The sequence below is a fragment of the Eretmochelys imbricata genome, chromosome 28 (assembly GCF_965152235.1).
Source record: "Eretmochelys imbricata isolate rEreImb1 chromosome 28, rEreImb1.hap1, whole genome shotgun sequence".
NCBI lineage: Eukaryota > Metazoa > Chordata > Testudines > Cheloniidae > Eretmochelys > Eretmochelys imbricata.
In genome coordinates this window covers 2,520,155-2,540,708 of record NC_135599.1, presented here as the reverse complement: position 1 = coordinate 2,540,708, position 20,554 = coordinate 2,520,155, and the positions used below count along the sequence as shown (strand labels likewise).

Genomic DNA, 20,554 nt, shown 5'->3' with positions numbered 1-20,554 from the left:
TTTTCCAGACTTTTGATTGCCTTTTACTTTTAACTCCTGCTGTTAAACACACAGTGACCTGAAAAGGAAGACACCACCTATTGTAGCCCCTTGGAGCCTAGTAGGCTATTAATTAAGTAGCACTGTATAATTGCATTCCTTTGGAAAAGGGCCCATTTTCCTTAAAATGGCTGCAAAGAAACCAAGAATTCTTTTTCTTTCCAGTATTTCACCAAGTTCAACTGCTTAATTCTTTCCAGCAACTACAGAGTTAACTTTTCACTTTTCTTTCTTAAATCACTTGCTTATTTCCCAAAACGACACCCAATTAACTCAGATTTTACCATTTCAAGTATTATTCCGGGATTTACGTTTCCCATTCTTGTAATTATTTACTCCTCTTTTTCCACTATGACCTCCACGTTTTCAACCTGTTTTCCAATCTCTCTCTGTTGCCTGCCCGCTTGGGCCCGATCCTGTTTTTCTCTCTGAACTGTCCCTTCCATCAGCACCAGCTTTGTTTCACTCACAACCAATTTAACAAGGAGCTTGGGCTTCTTAACTAGCCCCCCAGCCCTCCTGGTCTCTTCTCTTAAATATTCTCACTCACAAGGGCTACCCAAGTCCTCCCCCGTGGGGCTTGTCACCTGGACAGAACGCACGGCAAATTGGCAAGCAAGGAGGTGACAGGCATAAGTCAGAAAGCTGAGGGTAAGCCGGAGGAGCAGCAGAAGCAGGCATAGCACAGAGCGGGGCTGGAGACCCCTGAGATGAATAAGAAAAGGAGGAGGAAAGAGGACATCCTTTTGCATGTGCATAAGCCCAGTTGCCCATACATACCAATAATCCATCTGGGCTGGAGCTTTGTTCTTCAGCCTTTTCCTAAGCGCTGTAAATTTTTCCCCAGCAAAGGAACCATCCGGTGGTCATTCAAAAGGTGTTTGAATTGTTAGTGCTGGCCACTCAACCTCGCACAAGATTACAGCTTTTTTTTTTTTTTTTACCTAACCCATAGGTACCAGAAATATTCTCCCAATTCTCGAGAATTTCAGCCAAAGGGCTCCCCTTACTTACACTCTGCCCAGAACCCATAATGGGCTACCAAAAGGACAACAAATGTGCCACCTTATCGCCTATGGGACGGCTCACACCCTCCCCCGCTCGGAGTTCTCAAAGGTGAACTCACCCTGTGCCGGCTGGAGCTGTCTGAGAGGAGGAGTGCGGTCTCGCTTCTCGGGGTTAACCTAGGGTCCCTTCGTGGTCGCCAAAACTGCTGCGAATTACACCTGATAGGACATGCACACAAATGCTGCGAATTACACCTCGTAGGACATGCACACAACTGCTACAAATTATACTTGATAGGTCACGCACAGTTTGAATCTAGCCTGAGGCACATAAACAAAGTCCACAACTGCAGAGTTCCCAAAAAACACCAAGTTTATTATGCTCAAGCGTGGTGCCCCCCTGCTAGCCAGAAGGGGACCCCGAATACAGATTGTACGAAGGTTATATACTTTTTAGCAAAGCATGTTGCCCTCGTGCATCGGAAACCTTAGCCTATAAGCAAACCCTTTTCTTATCTACCACCTATCCCTGCTTGGTGCATTCCTCCCGCTAAACTAGTATGTTAATTACACAGCATGGTCCCAAAGCCATGCATCAGTAACTTTTATTATCAGGATGGGAGGCCTCACATCAAAGGCCAGGAGATAGGGAGTTAGGGACAGACAAAGAATAGATACCGGGAGTCAAGACAGGCTGGAGACAAGGAGGAGGATTTTCACAGGAATGCAGTATCTAAGGAACACTCCTCCTCGTGCACGATGTGCTTGCTTTTAGACAATGGTGGGCCCCAAACCAAAATGGAGTCACATGTGCTAACTTTTCCTTACCATGGGAGAGAGTTTTCCTGTCAGTGTAGTTAATTCACTTCCCCAGGAGGTGGGAGCAATGTCAGTGGGAGAAGCTGTGTCATTGGGTGTGCAAGTTGTGGTGTTTACCACATTTATGAAGTTTAATCAAACCCCATTATTAAAACCACCTGTGGTCTGGGAGTAGGAAAGGAGCTCCCTGAAGCAGGGTCTGTCCTTCAAAGTCCTGGAGATCATGACTCCAGCCCACTGTTGTCATGGGGGTATAGCTCAGTGGTAGAGTGTTTGACTGCAAATCAAGTGGTCTGTGGTTCAAATTCAAGTGCCCTCTTACAAGCGCTTTTTTTTAAAAAAAAAAAAGGAAAACATTTTCATTTCCATTCTCCATTATGTTCATGAATTCCACTGTATGAGGATTCTTGAAATGAATGTAAACCCTCAACGTTTCATGGTGCAAATTTATAAAAAAGTGGCAAACCTGGCTATCAACTGAAATCATTCCAGTCCTCTGTGTCTAGTTTATGTTTTCATAAATTAAACAAAGGTATAATATGAATACACATTTGCAGATCCCTGTTCTCCAGGGGCTATTGTTAGGATATAGATATTCAGGCCTGTCTGTAAAGGCCTGTACTCTAAGAATTTAGGTGTATTCTTATCACTTGGCTAGTTCTAGAGGTATAAAAGAAAGAATCAAAATCACTGTCTGCCAGTGTAAGGGCCTTCTCTTACTGTGACAGTCTGAGGCCCTGTGCTTAGGGCTAAGGCCTTTGGCAAAGCAGCAGAGGCAGCCATAAGCTGGGAAGTGAAAGGTCTCTTCCTCACATTCCAACCTAGTCACATTGAAATCAGGTGCTATTGGGCTGATAGTAATACAATCCTGTCCTGATAATGCCTATCGCCTCCAGAGAAAGGGAAGTGCCCAGAAGATGTAAAAGGAAACTTAGTTTGATAGCATCCTGTCTGGCAAGAACTCACTTATCAATAGCTGGGATGTGAAATCCTCATTTCTGTCTCTGTTCTATCACTGTAGTCCCCATTTCCCTATTGTTTGTCTGTATCATCTCTGTCTAGTTCTGTGATTGTTTCTGTCTGCTGTATAATTAATTTTGCTGGGTGTAAACTAATTAAGGTGGTGGAATATAATTGGTTCCATAATCATCTTACAATATTTTAGGATTGGTTAGTTAAATTTCAGGAAAATGCTTGGTTAAGGTATAGCTAAGCCGAACTCCTGGGTGGGGAAATTGGAATCATATTTAGCTAAAGGGGGAAATGGGAACAGGGACACAGGTGTAAGGCTCGGTGGTGTCAGAACTGAGAAGGGGGACACTAAGGAAGGAAACTGGAATCCTGCTTGCTGGAAGTTCACCCCAATAAACATCGAATTGTTTGCACCTTTGGACTTTGGGTATTGTTGCTCTCTGTTCATGTGAGAAGGACCAGAGAAGGAAGTGGGTGAAGGAATAAGCCCCCTAACAGCTATGCTGTGCAGAAGAACAAGAACCACATCCAGTTGGGGTTCAGGAGTCTGATGAGCAAAGGCAACTTGGTGCAGGCTAAAGTCACCAGCGCCTTGGCTCCTTCACATTCAACCAGCAGCTAGGACAAGGATATGGCATGAGAAGAAGACAGTGGCTCTGAGCAGGAAAATAGCCACCAAGAAGCTGGCTAAAGCTGCCAAGATCCGCAGGAAGACCACCACGCCCATGTCTAGGAATAATCATCAGAATGCGGTGACTGCAGGGGGGACCAAAAAGGCAGAGAAAAGCCCTCAAAAGGTGTAATCTGCCAAGCCCCAGAAGGTGGTCAAGATCCCACCTAACATCAAGACTGGAGAGCCAACTTCAAAGCACCCAAAGCCAAGGCTAAGAAGGTGCACTGAGAAAGAAGTGAAGAGATTTCTATTGGGATGACTCCTGCTCCCCTAATGGCTCTTTTATGAATCACCATGGACCACCCAGAGAGATCAAAGTCCTGCAGAACAAACAGCCCCATGGATAGTATCATGAAGTGGTGGCAGTGGGGGGAAGGGTTTCTCTTCCAGAGGGGAAGTGCTGTGTTTTGTGTAACACCTCCCAGGTGTGTGATGCACTGACAGGGCAGCTGCCTAGAGCTCCCACATGAGCTCATTCTCTTTGACCTGCTTCTCTTGTTATTTCAGAACCAGCACGAGTGGGAGTGTGTCCTTGTCACTTCACCAGCTATAGAACAGGCTCTGTCTGCATCCCATCTTTGATTAATCTCACTTTTTAATGTATTCCTATTGTGATACTTTCCCAGTTCTCTGCCTCATTCTAACTTTCTGGTAAGAGATTGACTATGGGGAGGAATGGACTAGTTTGCATGACATTTGGTAAGTTGCCATAGTAGGTGATTGAAAACTCTGCTGGAGGTGGGCAAGAGCCTGTTACAAACATAAAATAGCTAAGCTTTACCAAACGTACCTGTTACACATTCAAACCTTCCTGTATACACACAATAGAAATCAACAGCCTCTGGAACAACTCTGACATCATAATAAAAAAGGCTAAGAAAGGATGTGCTGTCGTCATCACGACTAAGTTGGAATATGAACAAGAGGCTGCTAGGCAGCTCTCTAACTCCACATTCTACAAGCCATTATCCTCTGATCCCACTGAGGATTACCAGAAGAAACGACACCATCTGCTCAAGAAACTCCAGGCTTATTCACCCTGTATACTGGCACAGCAGTGAAGGCCAGAAAGGAGCAGCGGTTCTCACTGGAACATGTCCACCCCCTGCTCACAGGCAATTCCCAGGCCCATCACAGCACACTATCTTGATTAGAAAGGATCCCACTCGGCTTAACCATTGCTTCTTTTCCTTCCACCCGGAACTCCGCTTCTTTTTCTGGGCTACAGGTAGCTGTCCCTGGGATGCCAAGAGGCAGGCACAGGATTCTACCTCCCAGCAGCCAACCACACTACCATGGGTTCGGCCCTCAGAAGGGATCCCAGGTGCTCACAGCCAGCCCAACCCCCGCCTCCAAAGCCGTCAATCACGCCCCCGGGTCGGCCACAAAGGAGGAGTGGTTCTCACCGCTCCATGTGTGGCAGGTAGCCTCTCAAGCCCATCACCACACCCCCATCTTGGCCAGAAAAGAGCACGGGCGCACACAAACTCGGACTCCGCTTTGCTTGTCTTCCTTTCACCCAGAACCGTCCTTCTTCTCCAGGACTGCAAGTAGCCATCCCTGGGAAACCAGGAGGCAGGCACAGGATTCTACCTCCCAGCAGCCAACCGCACCGCCCCTGGCTTTGGTAGAACGAACGGTGACGCTCTGCTAACCCCACTGAGGCACTTAGCTTCTGCCCTGCCTTCCTCAGCATGACTTTCCTCTTTTGCCCTATTCCTGCCTCACTCCCTCCTTTGGCAAGTCAGGCAAAGGAGGGCAGCCGGAAGAGCCGGTCTCCACAGGCCAACGTCCAAGGGCAGAGGAGGCCAAGCCACAAGGCTCCAAAAGGTGACTGGCCTAGACCCTCTAGATTTCTCAGCTCATTTCACCACCCTCTGTCCTGCGGGGGTCGGGGTTACCCCAGGGACAGGCCAGTGGTAGAAGTAGGAGTGCCAGAAAAAGTAAACCATCATGTTTCTGCCTGGTTTCGAACCAGGGGCCTTTTGCCTGTGAGGCAAACGTGATAACCACTACACTACAGAAACTCTGTCAGAGGGCTCTGCCCCTCCCTTCAAATTCTATCCACTTGGCTGGCTCTCACCTTGGCACACAGTGATGGGCAGACCTAGAGAAAGTGGCGGCAGCCCTTTGGTAGGTCCGCTGGGAGAGCAAAGGACTGGAGCCGGCGCTCAGGAAGTCGTCTTTATGTCTCCCTTGTGACTCCAGCTTGAAAGGAGAGCTTCTTTTTCTTTCCCTTGCTGAGAAAGAGGAAGAGAAGAAAAAAAGCTCAGGTGGGCCACCTGGGTGCACAAGCCCATGCTGCTTTTTCCTGCTGCAGAGCCCAAAATGAGGGACTCACGGCGGGTAAAGGCACCGCTGCACTTCCAGAAAACAGCCCACCCCTGCACACAAAGGGACAAAACAACATGCTGAAGCCTGGGATTGAAGCAGGGACCTTTAAATCTTCAGTCTAATGCGCTCCTGGCTGAGCTACTTTGAGAGTTACAAGGTTTCTCTTTGGCCTGCTGTTTCTCTGTCTGGGATGTTTTTGTCAGCCATGGCACACAAAAAGGACCTCACTGTGAGTGGCCCACTAAGGCAAGATGAATTTTTGCCTGCCTTGCTCAGCTTGACTTGCTTCCTCACCCCATTCCTGCCTTAGTTCCCGGGTTACCTGGTGGCTGAAGGTGACTGGGGCCTAGCGGCACTGGGAGGAAGTTGGGCAGCTGAACCCTGCTGGCAAGAGTCCTGCTGCCACTTGGCACCCCACCCTGTATTCCCGGCTTTACCTACTGGCCACCAGGGACTTGGTGCCCAGCAGCACAGGGGAAGGAGGTGGACCTTGAAGCTCAGGCTCATTGAAACATATTCAGTCTATGATGGCCAATGAGAGACCGACATCACTTGTTATTTTATCACTTGAAAATGCCATTAGCCAGTCTTTGCATCTCTAATGCTGCGCTTCAGTTCATGAGGACAAAGTCGAGAAAGTGACCTTTGAACTAAAGGACTCGGGTTAACAGTCTAACATTGTTTCTCACTGTAACACTAGTTAAGACTGGTCCACCCTGTGTTGGTGGCCATTCAATTTCTAGATCTTAGTACATTTCAGTTAATGTTAAAATTAAAAAAAAAAATCTATATGCTTAAAGGAAATAAACTTTTGTATTTGATTATTTCTGGCATGAATAAAAACAGATGTACAGATCCTAGCCTGCAAATGTATCATCTTATATGACAGAGAAAATCATGCATACAAATTCTGCATCAAAATCATAAAATGAGTTGCAAATGCAATAAAAATAAAATATTCCAAAGTTTAACATGTGAGGGGGGGCATCGCAGACGCTTCTTGCCTGGGGTGCCTTTTGATCTAGGGGAAGCCTGTCAGGGAGAACAGGAGTTAGTTTCACATGCCTATTTTCAGGCTGTAATCTGTGGGCACCCTGCCCTGTGGGAGAGAACCCGGTAGCCCAGACTCAGGGCTGGAAAAGGCCCCTGTTTTATGGGGAGGCTGCATGGTTTAGAGCAGGGGTGGCCAACTTGAGCCTGAGAAGGTGCCATTATTTACCAGTATATGTTGCCAAAGAGCCACAGTAATATGTCAGCAGCCCTGCATCAACTCCACCCCCCCAGTTCTCACCGCCTCCCACCCACCGAGTGCCCCGCCGATCAGTGTCTCCTCCTCCCTCCCTGCACCGCCTGATCAGCTGTTTCGTGGCATACAGGAGGCTCTGGGCGGAGGGGAGAGGAGCGAGGGCACAGCAGGCTCAGGGGAGTGGGCTGGAAGGGTTGGAGTGGAGGCAGGGCCTGTGGAAGAGCCAGAGGTTGAGGAGTGAGCACCCCCAGCACATTGGAAATTTGGTATCTGTAGCTCCAGCCCCGGAGTCAGCACCTATAGAAGGAGCCGCATATTAACTTCTGAAGAGCCGCAAGTGGCTCTGGAGCCACAGGTTGGCCTCCCCTGGCTTACAGCAATCTGATGGCTCAAACAATCTGTCTCTCCCAAAGTGTTGGATCTGCATCCCCAGAAGGCTCCTGCACTGCCTCCCCCCTTTTCACAGTCTATAGAAAGGAGCAGCATCAAGGGTTAGTGATGAGCGACAAGGTACGACATGGGTGGCAGAGGCTTCAGGATCCCAGAGTGGGGTTTGCCTGTCTGGGGCATTTTGAATGAGATCTCAGGGACACATTGTAAGGCAGAATCCCAGGAATATATATGAAAGGAGCATAGGGCCATAAGGACGTAAGAACGGCCATACTGGGTCAGACCAAAGGTCCCTGTAGCCCAGTATCCTGTCTTCCCATAGTGGCCAGTGTCAAGTGCTTCAGAAGGAATGAACAGAACACGTAATCATCAAGTGATCTATCCCTTGTCGCCCATTCACAGCTCCTGGCAAACAGAGGGTAGGAACACCATCCCTATGCATCTTGGCTAATACCCATTGATAGGCCTATCCTCCATGAATATATCTGGTTCATTTTTTGAACCCTGTTATAGTCTTGGCCTTCACAATATCCTTTGGCAAGGAGTTCCACATGTAGACTGTGGGTTGTGTGAAAAAATACTTCTTTTTGTTTGTTTTAAACGTGCTGCCTATTAATTTCATTTGGTGGCCCCTAGTTCTTGTCTTAGGAGAGGGAGTCAATAACACTGCCTTATTTACTTACTCACACCAGTCATGATTTTATAGACCTCTAGAATATCCCCCCTTAGTCATCTTTTTTCCAAGCTAAAAAGTCCCAGTCTTATTAATCTCTCCTCCTATGGCAGATGCTCCATACCCCTAATCATTTTTGTTGCCCTTTTCTGAACTTTTTCCAATCCCATATGTCTTTGAGGTGGGGTGACCACATCTGCATGCAGTATTCAAGATGTAGGTGTACCATGGATTTATATTGAGGCAATATGATCTTTTCTGTCTTACTATCTATCCCTTTCTTAATGATTCCCAAGATTCTCTTTCCTTTTTTGACGGCCGCTGCACATTGAGTGGATGTTTTCAGAAAACTATCCACCTTGACTCCAAGATCCCTCTCTTGAGTGGCAACAGCTATTTTAGACCTCATCATTCTATATGTATAGTTGGGATTATGGTTTCCAATGTGCATGACTTTGCATTTATCAACATTGAGATTCCTCTGCCATTTTGTTGCCCTTTCACGCCGTTTTGTGAGGTTTTTTTGTAACTCTTTGCATTCTGCTTTGGACTTTGAGTAATTTTGGATCATCTGCAAATTTTGCCACCTCACTGTTTACTCCCTTTTTCCAGATCATTTATGAATATGTTGAAGAGTACTGATCCCAGTACCGACCCCCTGGGGGACACCACTATTTACCTCTCTCCATTTTGAAAACTGACCATTTATTCCTACCTTTTAACCAGTTATTGATCCATGAGAGGACCTCCCCTTTTATCCCATGACAGCGTAATAGAGCAGAATAGGGTTTCCTTGGCAGGGGGAGTAAACTGAGAACATATCAGGAGGTTGTACACATTTATTGTCCTGGTGAAAAAGTGTGTCTGATACTCAGTCTTTGCTACTCCTGCCTGCTTTGACTGCTGAGGACATTTTCCTTCTCTCCTCCTGGGTCTCTCTTCTGCCAGATTCTTCGCCAGTGTGGCCACCCTGCAGGCGATGGCAGAGCAGTTTGGTAATAGGCTGCCGGACTCACCACATAAGAGCGCAGCTGCTGTAGCAGCTTGACTGATCATGGGCCACATCCTGCAGCCCTGGCAGCCCAGGATAACCTCCCACTGATGGCAATGGGAATTTAGCCTTTGTAACTAGCTGCTTGTACCTGAGGTCTCAGCTATGAAGTAAGCTGGTGGCACACACAGCTTCATCCAAAGAAGTGAAGGATGTAATCAAAAGAAGAAAGTTGGCCACCTGGGGAGCTGCTGCAGTCCCATAAGCACAGCTGGAAGGGAGAAGAGGAAAAACTCCCTGAAGTGCTCAAAGCAGCACCGAGAAAAGGAAGTTTGTCAGTGAGATCAGTAGCAATAGATATCAAATGAAGGACTGCTTTCCCCTCTGTGATGCCATGTTTGAATTATGTTACTTTACGATGAGATAAAGCTTGAAAATATCCTGCTCTAATTTCAAGATGGGTCTGTAACCATAATCGTTCTCTGTGGGAAGTGGCCTCTAGATAATGATCTTTGGGAAGAGCTGGCTGAAGAGCCTTCCTACGAACCAGGAGATCATGGCTTGGCCTGCCAGTTCTTCCTTGCTGAACCTGGCTTGTCTGCTAGGCTCCTCTTTTTGTATCTCTTCTCATAAAAAGAAAAGACCTCACAGCACAATCCTTGTAAGTGCTCCTTCAGGACGGAGAGAGCTTCCTTGTGGTGAAGCCTTGGAAAGTGGCAAATGCTAAGTCTGAAGCTGATGGAAAGGTACCATGACTCAGAGTTGAGTTGAAGTTGCTGTGACTGAAACCCAGAGCACTAACCACTCTAGGATCACAGCAGCTTGTGGGAGAAGTGCATGTTAGAAGCCCTCTGTCAACTCAGCTGTGGCTTTCCACGCACAGAAAGCCAGCCCACTCAAGCTCTGCAAGTTTTGTGGGAAATGGGGAACGTCTGTACTTTGGCATAGGAAGGTGTTGTCTTGGACCATCAAGGGGAACAGTTGCAAATAGATAGTGAGGAAGGCACCACGGCTTAGTAGGTTAAAGCACCTGTCTTGTAAACAGGAGATCCTGGGTTCAACTCCCAGTAGTGCCTTGTTGTATAGCTTTTGTCTCCAGTTACGGGAGAAGTCCCAGAGTGTGGCACCGTGGGAGAGCTTGCCAATTAAGCTGCTGGATAAAGAGAAAATTCAGGATCCAGCATCCAGTGCTGCCTTGCTGAACGTGCCACCTTTTGGTCATTGTTTTTTGTTCACGGAGAAACCCGCCTTTGACTAGCCATACCCATGCTTGCAAAAGGAACAGGTCTTTTTGTGACAAGTGTTGAAAGGAGGCATCAGATGAACATGGAAACAAGGTAAAGGTTGCTGCAACTCATCTGGCAGGCACGGCTGTTGAATCTGGGCTGCCTCTTACAATACTGTGCTAGTGACAAGTAGCAAAACCCCTCCAGGTGCTGTGATCACTTGGCCAACAACATGCCGTGACACACTATGGACACGCTATTGTCCATTTTAAAGAGCTTTCCCTCAACCCTCCCGCTTCCCTGGTTCTTGTCAGGCAAGCAGCAAAAAGCCAGAAGTCCAAGGCACAGACAATGCGATGTTTATTGGGGTTAGTTTCCAAGCAATCATATTTCGGAGCCCTTCACACCACTTGGGCTTATCTCTATACGCCAACAGAGTCTGTTCCCCAGTGTTCCCTTCCAAGCTCTCATGCCACAGAGCATTTACCCTGTACCCCCCTTCCCAGCTCTGACGCTGCAGAGCCTTGCCTGTGTCCCTGTTTCCCATTTCCCCCCTTAGCAAGCATGATTCCAATTTCCCCTCCACTTCCTGTTTGACCCCAGTTTATATAATAATATTCTCAGCTATACCTTAACCAGTCGTTTTACTGAAATTTAACTAACCAATCCTAACATATCGTAACATAATTCTCTATCCAACTATATCCCACTACCTTAATTAACTTACATCTAGCAAAATTAATTATACAGCAGACAGAAACAAATAGCGAACCAGACAGATTAACAACAGAAAACTGGGGGGCATAAAGATAAAACATACAGAAATGAGGGTTTCACAACCACAACCATTGATAAGTGATTTCTTGCCAGACAGGATGCTGGCAAACTAAGTTTTCTTTAACCATCTTAAGATCCGTTCCTTTATCTAGTGGTGATGGGCACTCTCTGGACAGGATCTTCTTCCTAACCGCTCAATACCACCTTATTTCAGTGTGTCTGGTTTGGGATGTGACAAGGTGACCGTACGCTTCCCAGCTTATGGCTGCCCCTGCTGCTTAGCCAAAGGGCTTAGCCTAAGAACAAGGCCTCCAACTATCCTAGTGAGAGCAGGCCCATACACAGGTGGACTGTGATTTTGATTCTTCGTTTTGTTGCCGGCACCCAGTGCCGAGAGGGGGGAGTCCAAAGCGAGGAATGAGCTCCTTAACAAACTTGAGGGCCACTGTCCTGGCAGTGCAGTTACGGCATGGGAAGGCTTCCGGCCATCCGCTGAACCGATCCACTATAACAAGGAGATATTTGAACCCTTGGGTCCGGGGAACTCAGTAAAGTCTATTTGCCACACTTGTCCAGGGCCCGGAGTGGGTTCTAGGGCAGCTGGTGGCACAGGATGTCCCGGTCGGGGGTTATTCTTTTGGCAGACTAAGCAGTCCGCTTGTACCTGGGCAGCCAGGGGTCGGAGTCCGGAAGTGATAAAATATTTTCCCATTAGTTGGATAAGTGCTTCCCTGCCAGCATGAGTGGTTTGATGTAGTTTCTGCAGCACTGGCCGGATTAGGCCCTTTGGTAAGAGGACCTTCCCTTCTGGGGAATGGAGCTATCCCTCCTTTTCCCGGAGATCGAGTTTGTCAGTTAGCTGTCTCTCCTCCCCAGAGTACTGAGGGGTTGGAAGTTCCCCTACTGATGGGATAAGGGCATGCATATGGGCGTTCTCAGCCTGAGGGGATGGCAGGGTGGCAGCATGCTTAACCTCTCTATCTGCCCGGGCGTTACCTCTGGCCACATCTTGATCCTCCCTTTGATGGGCTTTACAGTGTACCACTGCCACTTCTGAGGGGAGTTGTACAGCTTCTAGGAGCCGGAGGATTTGGGGCCCGTACTTGACTGGGGAGCCTTGGGCTGTCAGCATTCCCCTTTGCTTCCATAGGCCAGCATGAGCATGCAGCACACCAAAAGCATACTTTGAATCAGTAAAAATGTTGACCCGCTTTCCTTTTGACAGTTCAAGTGCACGGGTCAGGGCTATTAGTTCGGCAAGCTGGGCAGTGGTCCCAGCAGGCAAACCTTCAGCTTCCACAGTGTCATGGAGGGTCACAACAGCATAACCCGCCCTCCTTTGCCCATCTATTACAGTACTGCTACCATCAGTATACCACTCATAATCTGCATTTGGGAGAGGTACATCCTTTAAATCCGGACGGCTGGAGTACTGGACATCTATGATCTCTAAACAGTCATGTTTCTGTTCCTCTGTTTCTGGCAAGAGAGTGGCTGGGTTAAGGGAGGGGCAAGGCTGTAAGGTGACTTCAGAGTTCTCTAACAGCTTAGCCTGGTACCGAGCAATCCGAGCCTGGGTGAGCCAAAGCCCTCCCTTTGCATCCAATAAGGCTCGGACCATATGGGGAGTATAGATTTGCATAACCCCTCCCAATGTTAGCTTCTCGGCTTCCTCAAGCAATAGGGCAGTAGCTGCGACCGCCCGTAAACATGCCGGCCAACCCTTTGCAACCTGATCCAATTGCTTAGAAAAATAAGCCACAGGACGCTTCCATGCTCCTAACAGCTGTGTAAGCACTCCTAGGGCCACCCCCCTTCGTTCATGTACATACAACTGAAACGGCTTAGAGAGATCTGGCAGGCCCAGAGCCGGGGCTTCCATCAATTTTCTTTTCAGGATTTTAAATGCCCTGTCAGCCTCTGGGGTCCAATAGAAGGGGTCATGATCTGCTCCTTTTACACAGTCGTACAGGGGTTTAGCCCACAGTCCAAACTCTGGGATCCATATCCTGCAAAAGCCTGCCATACCCAGAAATGCCCTGAGCCGCTTACGGTTACTTGGGGTAGGAACTTGACAGATAGCTTCCTTTTTTTCGCTTAAAAGCTGACGCTCCCCTTGCCGTATGTGAAACCCGAGGTACCGTACCTCTGGGAGGGCAATTTGAGCCTTACTTCGTGCTACACGATATCCCCGGAGTCCAATAAAATTCAGGAGGCTCACAGTGGCTTTAAGGCAGGGTTTTTGGCCCACAGTGGCAATTAACAAATCATCTACATACTGCAGAAGGAGAGCCTCCTCATTACCCCACTCCTGTAGGTCCCTGGCCAGAGCCTGGCCAAAAAGGGTGGGAGAGGTTTTAAATCCCTGGGCCAACACTGTCCAGCAAAGTTGCTTTTTAACCCTTTTTCGGTCCTCCCACTCGAAGGAAAAGATCTCCTGTGATGGGGTGGCAACTGGGATGGTAAAGAAAGCATCTTTCAGATCAAGGACTGAAAAATGGGTATACTGTCCCCCTATAGAAGCCAATAAGGTGTATGGGTTAGGGACAAGAGGGTGCAGAGTCTTAACCCGTTCATTGACTGCCCTTAGGTCCTGTACCAGCCGATACGTGCCATCAGGCTTTTGCACGGGTAGAATGGGAGTGTTCCAGGCTGACTGACATTCCCGGAGAATACCATACATTAGGAATCGATCTATAGTTTCCTGTAAACCTTCTCTGGCTTCCCTCTTGATTGGATACTGTTTTACTTGCACTGGGCCTTTCCCTGGTATGAGCTGAATAGTAATAGGGGTCTGGTGGGTGGCCTTTCCTGGAATCCCTGATGCCCACACGACGGGGTACACCTGGTCTTCCCACGGACTCCATTCTGGGGCTTGCATGGCTGAGGGCTCAACTGCAAGGGTCATGATCCAGGCATTCTCAGGGGCTAAGGTAAGGGTTATTTCGTCTCCAGTAAAATGCAGGGTGGCACCGAGGCGACAAAGTAGATCCCGTCCCAGCAGAGGTGTTGGACACTCAGGGAGGTATACCAGCTTGTGGGATATAGTCCTGTCTCCCAAAGCACATTCCACTGGGGCATACACTGGGCACTTGGTGTCCCTGCCTGTGGCTCCCACCACGGTAAGGGAATCTGCTACTGGCAACTGAAGAGGCTGATTTACGGCAGTTCGGGCCGCTCCAGAGTCCACTAAAAAATCTATTTCTGAGCTTCCCACCCGCATCTTTACTCGGGGTTCTGGGGGTAGGGTGGTCCGTCTCCCCTGACACCCCTATTCCTGCTCCACCATCGCCATCATAGGGGCACCTCCCTTTTCTTTTCTCTTTGGGCACTCATTTTTCCAGTGTCCCTCCTGTTGACACAGGGCACACTGGTTGAGACCCCAGTCGTCTCTCCTGCAGGCCCGGAAGGTCGCGTCCATGGCCCCTTCCTCCCCGGCCACTTCTCTTAGTGCCAGCCTGTACCGCTGTTACCATCAATTTCACTTGCTTTCTCTCCTTCTCTGTCTCTCTTAGACTATAAGCTCGGTTTGCAGTCTGTAAGATTTGTGCCATGGTCATACCCATTAAATCCTCCTTTTTTTGTAACTTTCTCTTAATATCAGGGGCTGCTCTGCTCGTAAAAATTCCCTTAATAATTGACTCAGTTGCCTGATCATCGGGGTCTGCATTAGTGTTCTGTCGAATGGTGTCCCGAATACGCTGTAGAAAGGCCCCTGGGCTTTCTTTTAAATCCTGCATTACTTCATATGGCTTTGCCCAATTATTATGTCGGACAGCCGAGTGACGGAGTCCATGTAAAAGCAACTCCTTATAGGAGGTAAGGCGGGTCATATCCCCATGATCATTTGGATCCCACCTGGGGTCTGCTCGGGGAACTTGTGTATCCAGGTCAGGGACATTAATATGATCCCGGTCGTACCGTCTCTGCGCCTCCTCCCTTGCCTTGGACACAACCTGTTGTCTTTCAACCTCAGACAACAGGGTTCGCAGGAGGACGTTACAATCATCCCAGTCCGGCTTGTGACTACTGAGGCACCCCTCAAAGACTGATATAAACCTGCTTGGGTTGGTGGAAAACTCTCCTGTCTGTGCTTTGAAAGCAGCCAAATCCACAGGATTAAAGGGCACATGAGTATAAACCTGCATAGTTGTGGCAGGACGCCTGTCTGATCCAGACCGGGTGACTTTAGTTTCGGTGATTAAGGGGTATAGGCCAACCATTGGGGACTTACAAGGTGTGGGTGTAGGGGCCGAAGGGGACACCGGCTCTGCCATTACAGTGGGGGTGGGGGTCTGGAGACTAACATTAGCTGCTACCGAACCAGTCGGAGTCAGATTACAGCGCTGTAAAATATCTGGTAGAGTACATAAAGTCAAAAACAAATGCGCATACATATGTTCATTCCATTTCCTTGTTCTCTGACAGAACAGGAGTAACTGAAGGATCGTGTTGTAATTAATTGACCCTCCTGGTGGCCACCACTCCTGGTCCTCTAGTTGATATTGAGGCCAGTCAACTGTACAGAATCATTTTAATTGGCTCTTAGTCATTGGATCCGCACCAAATACCTTCCAGTTTGCTAGAATGCACTCTAGGGGCGTACACCGTGCCCTAACCTCTGAGCTCTGTCCCTGTCCCATACCTACAGGGTAACTCTGGGCATCCCCAGGTTCCAACAGAGCATATAATCCGGATTTCAAAAGGTTCCTACCTTATCCAAGGGATCGGTTCTTCACCGTGGCCTGCAGCTGCTCCCCCGCCCACGTCTAAGGGACCGGTTCTTCACCGCCGTCCACAACTGCTTCTCCACTATATGAGTGCGTTGCACCGTTGTGCCCTCCGGGGTCGATCAAATCGCGTCTCCTCCGAGGCCCCCGATGAACTCACCGGTGCGCGCTGGGCGTCGGTTCTCGCCGCAATCCTTGACCTCCAGGAGGGGTCCGGGCAAGGCTAAATTGCAGCCTCGTCGCCCACCCAGGGACGCCAAAAGCTGTTGCCGGCACCCAGTGCCGAGAGGCTGAACAACAGCTTGAGTGGTTCGTTACCCGGTGTGCTGCACCCAGTAATCACAACGGGGTGGAGAAGCAGAAAAGTTTATTTGAAGCTTCAAATAGGTACAGGGAGATTTGAATCTCAAATCCTGTACAACAAAGCAGGAAGTTACACAGGCTTTTATACATCCTTTTTTCCAGCATACTTATCCAATAGTAAGCTGCTCCAAGTATCCATATAGCCAGCCAATCCAGTTCCCAGCTAGTTCCCTGATTCTCTGTATCATTTGTTAAACTATACATAAAGCTGCTTTATTCAGCATTGTTCTTCCATATCTCCCCTGTTTGGCCTTGCTTAGTTTCAGGCAGTCTGACTCTGCAACATACTGTTGCAGATTCTCAGCATAACTGCTGTGTGTGCCTCCAGGCGGGGGGGCCAAGGACACTTGGGCCTAGCACGCAGAGCTGCTGCGAGTGCCTCCAGGCAGGAGGGGGGCCAAGGAGACCGGGGCCTAGCGCGAGGGGGCTTCGTCGACACTCGTGGTCTTCCATCCCCTCGAGTTACCTAGTGGCCATGCCCCAGTGTTCCCAAAAGTTTTTATACCCCTGTAACTAGCTAAGTGATAAAAATACACCTAAGTGCTATAGCAGTCTCACATGTAGATGGAGCGAGGCCAGAGCTGGCTCCAGTTCGCACTGTGGATGCTCGCACACAGAAACAACAGCGATGACAACACACTAACATTTCTGTAGTTGACAGGATTTGAACCTGCATGGGGGGGACCCCCACAAGGGATTTTAAATCCATCACCTTAACAGCTCGGCCACAACTACTTGATGGACAGCTGCTTAGCTACACTATGATTCTGTTTTCACAGAATTATCCCTTCAAATTGCTTGCTCAGACCAGCTTTCCCACCACAAGTGTGTCCATGGCGGAACAGAGAGAATTTCTGCCCATTTCTCTACCGGCTGGAGCATGATCGGAGTATGTTTGTGGCTAATGACTTTGCAATAGATTGTTGTTCATTCCCCACTTCGACAAGTCAGACAGTCCCTTTTCTACTCAAATCTCCAACACATCGCTTCAAGAGCAGGGGTCACGATTTCTGTGGGGCACTGTCAGGGATGCAGGTAGCTACATCCCCTCTGTCTGACCACTGCCATTCAAGGGGAGAGAAGGTTTCAATGGAATTGAATGCCCTGGCTCAGACAAGAGACACAGGGAGGTTTTACTGTTCATGGATCTGTGCAAAGGAAATTGTGTATCTGTGTGAAATTGAGGAGGGAAATAAAACATTCATGTGGTGGCCCAATGCCCTAAGGAATGTGGGTGAAGGACTCGGGCTGAGAAATGATTTAACGGGTTTGTATCAATTTCTTGCCCTGATTAAAAACTATGGCTAAAAGTCAGCCGTTGTTGTTAGTACTGGTACCTGTGTAGGGACACCCAGGTGGGTGTCAAGTCCATGGCCTTAACCAGGGGTAGTCGATTATTTTATCAAGGTCCAAATTTCTTGGTCAAGGTATAGTCATGGTCTAGATTCCAGAGAAAATAATACACTGATGATAATAAGTATAGAAAAAATTTTGCAATCACTATGGGCATAACTGTGATGATTGTAAAAAGAAAAGGAGTACTTGTGGCACCTTAGAGACTAACCAATTTATTTGAGCATAAGCTTTCGTGAGCTACAGCTCACTTCATCGAATGCATATTGTGAAAAGTTTAGAAGATCTTATATACACACAAAGCATAAAAAAATACCTCCTCCCACCCCACTCTCCTGCTGGTAATAGCTTATCTAAAGTGATCACTCTCCTTACAATGTGTATGATAATCGAGGTGGGCCATTTCCAACACAAATCCAGGTTTTCTCACCCCCACACACACACAAAAACTCACTCTCCTGATGGTAATAGCTTATCCAAAGTGACCACTCTCCTTACCTTGTGTATGATAATCAAGGTGGGCCATTTCCAGTACAAATCCAGGGTTTAACAAGAATGTCTGAGGGGGGGGGTAGGAAAAAACAAGGGGAAATAGGCTACCTGGCAGAATGACTAAGCCACTCCCAGTCTCTAGTCAAGCCTAAGTTAATTGTATCCAATTTGCAAATGAATTCCAATTCAGCAGTTTCTCGCTGGAGTCTGGATTTGAAGTTTTTTTGTTGTAAAATAGCGACTTTCATGTCTGTAATTGTGTGACCAGAGAGATTGAAGTGTTCTCCGACTGGTTTATGAATGTTATAATTCTTGACATCTCATTTGTGTCCATTTACTCTTTTACGTAGAGACTGTCCAGTTTGACCAATGTACATGGCAGAGGGGCATTGCTGCACATGATGGCATATATCACATTGGTGGATGTGCAGGTGAACGAGCCTCTGATAGTGTGGCTGATGTTCTTAGGCCCTGTGATGGTGTCCCCTGAATAGATATGTGGGCACAGTTGGCAATGGGCTTTGTTGCAAGGATAGGTTCCTGGGTTAGTGGTTCTGTTGTGTGGTATGTGGTTGCTGGTGAGTATTTGCTTCAGGTTGGGGGGGCTGTCTGTAGGCAAGGACTGGCCTGTCTCCCAAGATTTGTGAGAGTGTTGGGTCATCCTTCAGGAGGGGTTTTATTTGGGGGCTGAAGGTGACGGCTAGTGGCGTTCTGTTATTTTCTTTGTTAGGCCTGTCCTGTAGTAGGTGACTTCTGGGAACTCTTCTGGCTCTATCAATCTGTTTCTTCACTTCGGCAGGTGGGTACTGTAGTTGTAAGAATGCTTCATAGAGATCTTGTAGGTGTCTGTCTCTGTCTGAGGGGTTGGAGCAAATGCGGTTGTATCGCAGAGCTTGGCTGTAGACGATGGATCATGTGGTATGGTCAGGGTGAAAGCTAGAGGCATGTAGGTAGGAATAGCGGTCAGTAGGTTTCCGGTATAGGGTGGTGTTTATATGACCATCGTTTATTAGCACTGTAGTGTCCAGGAAGTGGATCTCTTGTCTGGACTGGACCAGGCTGAGGTTGATGTTGGGACGGAAATTGTTGAAATCATGGTGGAATTCCTCAAGGGCTTCTTTTCCATGGGTCCAGATGATGAAGATGTCATCAATATAGCGCAAGTAGAGTAGGGGCATTAGGGGACGAGAGCTGAGGAAGCGTTGTTCTAAATCAGCCATAAAAATGTTGGCATACTGTGGGGCCATGCGGGTACCCATAGAATCATAGAATCATAGAATATCAGGGTTGGAAGGGACCCAAGAAGGTCATCTAGTCCAACCCCCTGCTTCTAGCAGGACCAATTCCCAGTTAAATCATCCCAGCCAGGGCTCTGTCAAGCATGACCTTAAAAACCTCTAAGGAAGGAGATTCCACCACCTCCCTAGGTAACGCATTCCAGTGTTTCACCACCCTCCTAGTGAAAAAGTTTTTCCTAATATCCAATCTAAACCTCCCCCACTGCAACTTGAGACCATTACTCCTCGTTCTGTCACCTGCTACCATTGAGTACAGTCTAGAGCCATCCTCTTTGGAACCCCCTTTCAGGTAGTTGAAAGCAGCTATCAAATCCCCCCTCATTCTTCTCTTCTGCAGACTAAACAATCCCAGCTCCCTCAGCCTCTCCTCGTAAGTCATGTGTTCTAGACCCCTAATCATTTTTGTTGCCCTTCGCTGGACTCTCTCCAATTTATCCACATCCTTCTTGTAGTGTGGGGCCCAAAACTGGACACAGTACTCCAGATGAGGACTCACCAATGTCGAATAGAGGGGAACGATCACATCCCTCGATCTGCTCGCTATGCCCCACTTATACATCCCAAAATGCCATTGGCCTTCTTGGCAACAAGGGCACACTGCTGGCTCATATCCAGCTTCTCGTCCACTGTCACCCTTAGGTCCTTTTCCGCAGAACTGCTGCCTAGCCATTCGGTCCCTAGTCTGTAGCGGTGCATTGGATTCTTCCATCCTAAGTGCAGGACCCTGCACTTATCCTTATTGAACCTCATCAGATTTCTTTTGGCCCAATCCTCCAATTTGTCTAGGTCCTTCTGTATCCTATCCCTCCCCTGCAGCGTATCTACCACTCCTCCCAGTTTAGTATCATCCGCAAATTTGCTGAGAGTGCAATACACACCATCCTCCAGATCATTTATGAAGATATTGAACAAAACCGGCCCCAGGACCGACCCTTGGGGCACTCTACTTGATACCAGCTGCCAACTAGACATGGAGCCATTGATCACTACCCGTTGAGCCCGACAATCTAGCCAGCTTTCTACCCACCTTATAGTGCATTCATCCAGCCCATACTTCCTTAACTAGCTGACAAGAATACTGTGGGAGACCGTGTCAAAAGCTTTGCTAAAGTCAAGAAACAATACATCCACTGCTTTCCCTTCATCCACAGAACCAGTAATCTCATCATAA

At 48.1% G+C, this 20,554-nt stretch overlaps 3 non-coding genes across 3 annotated transcripts; 2 read left to right on the top strand and 1 right to left on the bottom strand.

Moving 5' to 3' along the window:
- The first annotated feature begins 2,112 nt into the window (after window positions 1–2,112).
- TRNAC-GCA (transfer RNA cysteine (anticodon GCA)) lies at window positions 2,113–2,184 on the top strand. Its single transcript has one exon. It is a non-coding gene; the product is annotated as a tRNA-Cys (tRNA).
- Window positions 2,185–5,464: 3,280 nt separating this feature from the next.
- TRNAV-CAC (transfer RNA valine (anticodon CAC)) lies at window positions 5,465–5,537 on the bottom strand. Its single transcript has one exon. It is a non-coding gene; the product is annotated as a tRNA-Val (tRNA).
- Window positions 5,538–10,146: 4,609 nt separating this feature from the next.
- On the top strand, window positions 10,147–10,220 carry TRNAT-UGU (transfer RNA threonine (anticodon UGU)). Its single transcript has one exon. It is a non-coding gene; the product is annotated as a tRNA-Thr (tRNA).
- The last annotated feature ends 10,334 nt before the right edge of the window (window positions 10,221–20,554 follow it).